Source organism: Magallana gigas, chromosome 3, assembly GCF_963853765.1.
Source record: "Magallana gigas chromosome 3, xbMagGiga1.1, whole genome shotgun sequence".
NCBI classification, from domain to species: Eukaryota; Metazoa; Mollusca; class Bivalvia; order Ostreida; family Ostreidae; genus Magallana; species Magallana gigas.
The window spans coordinates 22,285,191-22,291,790 of NC_088855.1; positions in this window are offsets into that span (position 1 = coordinate 22,285,191).

A 6,600-nucleotide genomic window follows, 5' to 3' on the forward strand; every position below is an offset into this window, starting at 1 on the left:
TCTATATTTTCCTATGTAAAAATTTGACCCCCTATTGTGGCCCCACTTACCCCTGGGGACCATGATTGGGACAAACTTTAATTTACATTATCTGAAGATGCTTTCACACAAGTTTCAGCTTTTCTGGCGAAATGGTTTTTGAGAAGATTTTTTTAAAGACTAACTCTGTTTATTCCTATGTTAACTTCGACCCCCTCCTCCCTCAGGTGGTCCCACCTTACCTCCGGGGACCATGATTTGAACAAACTAGATTCTATATCCTCATTCTGGCGAAATGGTTTTTAAGCAGAAGATTTTAAAAGATTAATTATATATATTCCTATGTAAACTTCGACCCCCTCCCCCCATGTGGTCCCAACTTACATGTACCGCCAGGGACCATGATTTGAACAAACTAGATACTACATCCTTTTTTCGTGAAATGGTTTTTGAGTAGAAGATTTTAAAAGATTAATTTTAAATATTCCTATTAAAACTTCGTACCTTCATTGTGGCCCCACCTTACCATCGGGGATCATGATATGAACAGACTTGATTCTACATTATCTGAGAATACTTCCGCACAAGTTTCAGCTTTTCTGGCCAAATGGTTTTTGAGAAGATTTTTTAAAAAATATCGACAAATTTTTCAATAAATGCTAAAAATGTTGAAAACAAAAAATAAAAATGCTGTTGATCTCATCAAATCATCATGGTTTGAAATTATAAAAATATAGGATATTTTTTAACCCCCCCCCCCTAAAAAAGACGCAAAGATGACGACTGGATTGTTTTGATCAGTCTTCTCAACGATACTGAGACAAGTTTTTAATTACTGCACTATCGGAAAATCATATTTTCGATCATCCAGACTATATTCTCCATGGAAAAAGGTCATAGAACTAAACATTGACCGTCAACCTCCTCCACTCCACTCGAAAATTTTCTGCATTTGAGAATTCTTTGTTTTGGTTGACTTAATCATTTCATCAAAAGATTTTGTATCAAAATTTGGCACAGTATTCCCACCCTCAATATTCAGATATTCACTTAGAACAGTGTCACTATATGCTGTACCCCCCCCCCCCCCTTTTTTTACATCCTATAATATTGTTAAATAAGAAATGCTCTCCCCAATAGAGAATGAGATTGTGTTGATTAGTAGAAGATTGAATGAATATGAAATTTTCACAGCATAGCACAGCTTGCATATACCCGAAATTGTCCATTAAAGGGGCATGGTCACGATTTTGGTCAAAGAAGATGGGGAATAAGATGGCGCAACTGCCCATGGCATTTGATTTAGTCGTAAAATACAATTTCCAACTTAACATTTTTTAAATCAAATATATTAGATATGTTATAATACAAGTTTACAAAAGGGTAATTTCTAAATATATTCAGTTTGAAATATTTAAAAAAACGACAAGAAAAAAAAAATAAATCCTTAAGTTTTGGTGGTATCGAACCCACAACCTAAAAAACCAAATTCTATAAAGTTACCTAATGTCGGGTGCTCTTTTTTTTTTTTTTTTTTTTTTTTTTAAATCTTTTATTGATATTCAACATAATACACACTGTACATATCAATTCTAAAAAACAGCAATGTCTAATAAACAAATGAATTTATACAAAAGGACAAGTATTAAAAAATAAATATCAACACACCCTCCGTTTCTTTAACTAGAGGATTTCTGTTCAAAAATAATTTGGAGAAAATATTTCTTCTGTTAATTTTCCTTGATACACAATTGGAAATGATTATATGAAATAAATTGTCTTAACATGTATTTACAAAATTTAGTAACATCCATCTTCTGTTGACTTTTGATAAACAGTTGTCGTCGTTTGTATATACTTAATCTACATATTGATAAAAAGAAATTAACAAAAAATGTATTTACATTTTTTATACCCGATGACAATGATGAGAAAAACATCTCATCAAATCTTAAAGTATTGAAAATAATTACATCTACATCTTTGAATAATGTTTCTAAATGATACACAACAAATTTGTTTATAAATTCATGTAGTACATTACAGCCAATAATTAAATGTATATTATCTTCATTTTGTAATGAGCAAATTGGACAACAATTTGATTCTGTTTTGCCGATTTTAAATAATTTTTCATATGTAAATATTGCATTGTGATACATCTTAAAATCTAATTCAATAATTTCAGGTGGTTTATAAGACTCCAATATTGTACCCCATCTTTTGAAAAATACTTCAGAATCATCAATATTAAATTTTCTATCCAAAAACTATTTGATACAGGATGTTGAAGTCGGATGCTCTCACCACTGAGCCATTTCATTCACAACAAAATGTGTTGTTTAAATGCTATATCAGACATTGGCCACGGATTTACGGACGAATTATTTTTCTAAAACGTTCAATTGTTGGGCTAAAAAATGGCATTTTTTAAGTATAGTGGGTCATCTCTCCACATTTTTGTTGGTTAAAATCGTTTAAAGTTCCATTAAACAGCATTTAGACTATGACAAAAAAATGGAGCTCAGACCCACTCCATGAAAGAAAAGGCATTGGAGTTCTAAAAATGACACTATTTGGAGGTTTTGACACGGATACACCAGTTTAGATCAACCTATTACAAGCTTTTAAAATATTTAAGGGTTACAAACCAATGTTACGTTTGCAGTATCTAATCATTCCTCATATGGACATTTTACACGCCTTATTCACCCATCTTCTTTATTTTTCCGTTTTATATGTTTACAATGCTTTAGTAAGGCATTTCTAATAGTCAACAAAAGTTTGAGTGTAAGTCGTCGAGTAATAAACGGGATACAGAGCTCACAATTCTTTGTTATATAAACAAAGCTCCGGTGATGTTTTTGTTTACATTTTAAAAATTCATGATCAATGTTAAAACCTAGAATGAATGTGACAAACGCTACAAACGCTAGACACTGTTTATTCATGTTCAAAACAAATAAGCAGATAGAAAATTCAGGTTGAAAATTAACTTTACTGGTATATTGAACCAATGTAAATAAAAAACAAGGCACGAGTCCGACAGAGGAGACCGACGCTACTAAAAGTGTATGAATCCGGACTGTGCTGCAAGCTGTACCAACTGTATTCCATCCACGAAGAAAACCTTAACGGTCATCATCTTAATGAAGATTCATATAATATACATAACATCTAAAGTCCTCCCCCAACTCACAAATCTACGCAAATATCTATACCTCTACTTATGAACAACTTTAACTACCAATTTGACTTTGAGTGATGAATATCTGCGATATCGGTCTTTGTGTTCGAAAAGTATCATGCTTCTCCTCCACCTCATCCCTCGCCAGTTGTTGATTCTCTTGTTGTTTGGACGATGTCTCCTAAAGGAAGATGTAATGGGGGGGGGGGGGGGGGGGCAAGGGGGGCCGATTTCCTTCTAATCTGGCTTCTTGATGCTTGATGCACTCCTCTGTCTCAGTGGTGGGTCTGTTCCCTCAGAGGGATTGGGAATAGACATCTATTGGGACCATTTCTGTATATTTCGGAAACCATCTTAAACACTTCGCCAATCTTCTTAAACTTTTCGCTCAGTATCTTCTCTTTCTTAGATAAACTATCTTCCTCTGGTTTGCCATTCTCCTATATATTTCTTGGTCTATCTCGAAATGATCATCGCCTCCCAACAGCTGACTTCTAATATCTTCTATCCTTTATAGGGTTTACTCTCCGCTAGCTTTTCTTCTGCCACTTGGTCAATCTCATGATTCTCAACACTGCATAACTTTCCATCTGACTTGCTATCTGTTTTCTTCCTTCCTTGTAATTTGCTTATCCAATACGTTACTGAGGCCGCATTCTCCCATTTCTTCAAATTTAACTCTGGGATAGGTTCTTTTCCTTTGATAATTTCGAATGATTCCCGACCCTGACTCTTGTGTGGGAGGTACCTTTGTTATGTTTGGTTAATTCTTTCTCCGACATCGATGCAAAGTCTCAAATGGAACATCGGAAAGAGACATTGACTTCAGCTGTGTGTTTAAAGAGCACATGTCTAACCATGGTAACTCGATCTCCATGCTGGGAACAATCTGTATATGTACAATGGAAGACAGGACTTTTCTTCTTTGCTAACTTTAGAGTTACTGGGTCCATAGTGGCTCTTCCGACCAACGATAACAACTGTAACTAGAACTTTTTTTGTCTTCAACAAAAAGTAAGGGCTTTTTGACATCCCCTTTTTCCTTTTTTTTAATTTAAAATGTCAAGAAAAATCATAGCTCCCCCCCCCCCAATTCTTCTATGCATTAGTATAACCATTTCCCCAAATAGAACTTATGAGTTATGCAATGTTAAAAGAAAGATAAGTCCAGAACTGTATAAGCAAGTATACTTTTGATTTCGTTAAAAATAATTTTTGAAATTTTTTATAAAAGTTAACAAAATTTTCTCGGACTCAAGATTTGGCATGCAAAGAGTATTGCTCGATATAAGTTCTTGAAGTACGAAAGCCAATTGAGCTCATTTTCGAGGTAAAAAAAAAATTCGCGAATAAACGCGAAACTTTCGCGATATAACGCGAAACTTACGCGAATAAACGCGAAACCTTCGCGAATAAACTGGTTACTTTCGCAAATAAACGCGAAACTTTCGCGATATAACGCGAAACTTTCGCCATAACGCGAAACTTTTGCGATATAACGCGAAACTTTCGCGAATAAACGCGAAACTTTCGCGAAATAACGCGAAACTTTCGCGATATAACGCGAAACTTTCGCGATATAACGCGAAACTTTCGCGAATAAACGCATTACTTTCGCGAATAAACGCGAAACTTTCGCTAATAAACGCAAAACTTTCGCGAATAAACGCGTTAATTTCGCGAATAAACGCGAAACTTTGCTTATAAGCGCAATATGTTCTCATGAATGCCAATAATTACAATGAAGAAGTGTAACGAAAAACTTGTTGAGTTGTACTTTGGACTTGGACTATCACATGTTGAAATATTAAGTTTTCTAGCTGTTGTGGATAAAGTCGTAATTAGTAATTCGACATTAAAGAGATTACGGCTTACAAGAAGAAAAAATTATTCTGATGTATGTGATGTTGCTTTATTTATTCTGAATGAACTTCAAAATTCGGTGCAACAACATGGCTACAAACGGATGCATAACAAGTGTAAACTTTCAGGATTTATTGTTTCTCGAGACACTGTGTACCATTTGATGAAAATTTTGGACCCAGATGGGATATTGAAGCGAAAGAGAAGAAGACTACATCGTATGGCATATTGACTCTTATGATAAACTAAAGCCGTATGGCATAGCTATAAATGGGTGCATTGATAGATTTTCAAGAAACATTATTTGGATGGAGGCCAACTCAACCAACAGTGATCCCAAAGTTATAGCTGATTACTACATAAAAGCCGTACAACACAGAAGGGGGTGTCCGCAAAGGGTACGAGCTGATACGGGGACAGAAAATGTTTACATCGAACAGAAATTTCTAAGACGCAATCATGATGACGCTCAGTCTGGTGAAAACAGTTTTTTATATGCAAAAAGCACACACAATCAAAGGATAGAGTGGTTCTGGGGAATTCTAAGGAAAGAAGTTGGACAGTTCTGGATGAATCTACTTGCAGATATGGCTAGCTGCAATGGAGAAACCATCTTTTGTGGAACTTTCTTAGACAAAAATTTAGTACAGTTTTGCTTCATGGACATTATTCAGGTAACAATTATGAGATAAAGCTGATATAACAAAAATTAAAAATGGGATGGTCATGGACATTCTAAGACTAATATATTAATTTCCTTGAGACAATTAAAGATGTTGGTTTATAGATAGGAAAATAGTTCATACCCCAATTATTTTTTTTTTAGAAAGATTTGGATAACTTGGTGGAAATCTGGAACACGCACACTATCTCTGGTGGAAAAGGCATGCATGGTGGAAACAGACCAATTATGCTCTACACACTTCCTGAACTATATAATAAACAACGCTGTCTATGTTAAAGCTGAACACCGCTCGTAAATAGGCACCGTCACACAGATACCTGGTATATAAACCCTTCGATTTCGTTACACCCGATTGCATGCCTGAACCTCGTGGCCGACATGTAGTATTCCTTTCGTGGTCTTTAGATTTTATGCATTTTTTTCTTATCTTATGTTCATTTTCTGTTTGTAAATAATGCATTGACCAATTTATTTGATGTTAGTATTCTCCTGGCTTCAAAAAGTGCGTAAAATTTGATAATTTCATCTCGACCGGGTAACACGGCGAGGCAAAATGTACGTCCACACAGGTGAGACCTCTACAGCGAAGTACTTTGAACTGTTTAGAGGTCTGTCCCTTATATAAGGGTTGTAGGGACAGCAGTGATTAAAGAGAAATATGGCGGACAGTGCCTATTTACGAGCGGTGTTCAGCTTTAAGCAAATGAAGCAGAGGTCGACGCCTGCTCCGAAGAAACGACTCCAAAAGCTGACTTTTCTTGTGACGAGACTGTTCGCGACCTATGCCTTCTAATTATGGAAGAAGATGGATACGCTTTTCCGAAAGATTGCGAGGATGCAAGAAAGCTGTATACCCACCTCAGAGAAACAATTTTGTCATCACTTT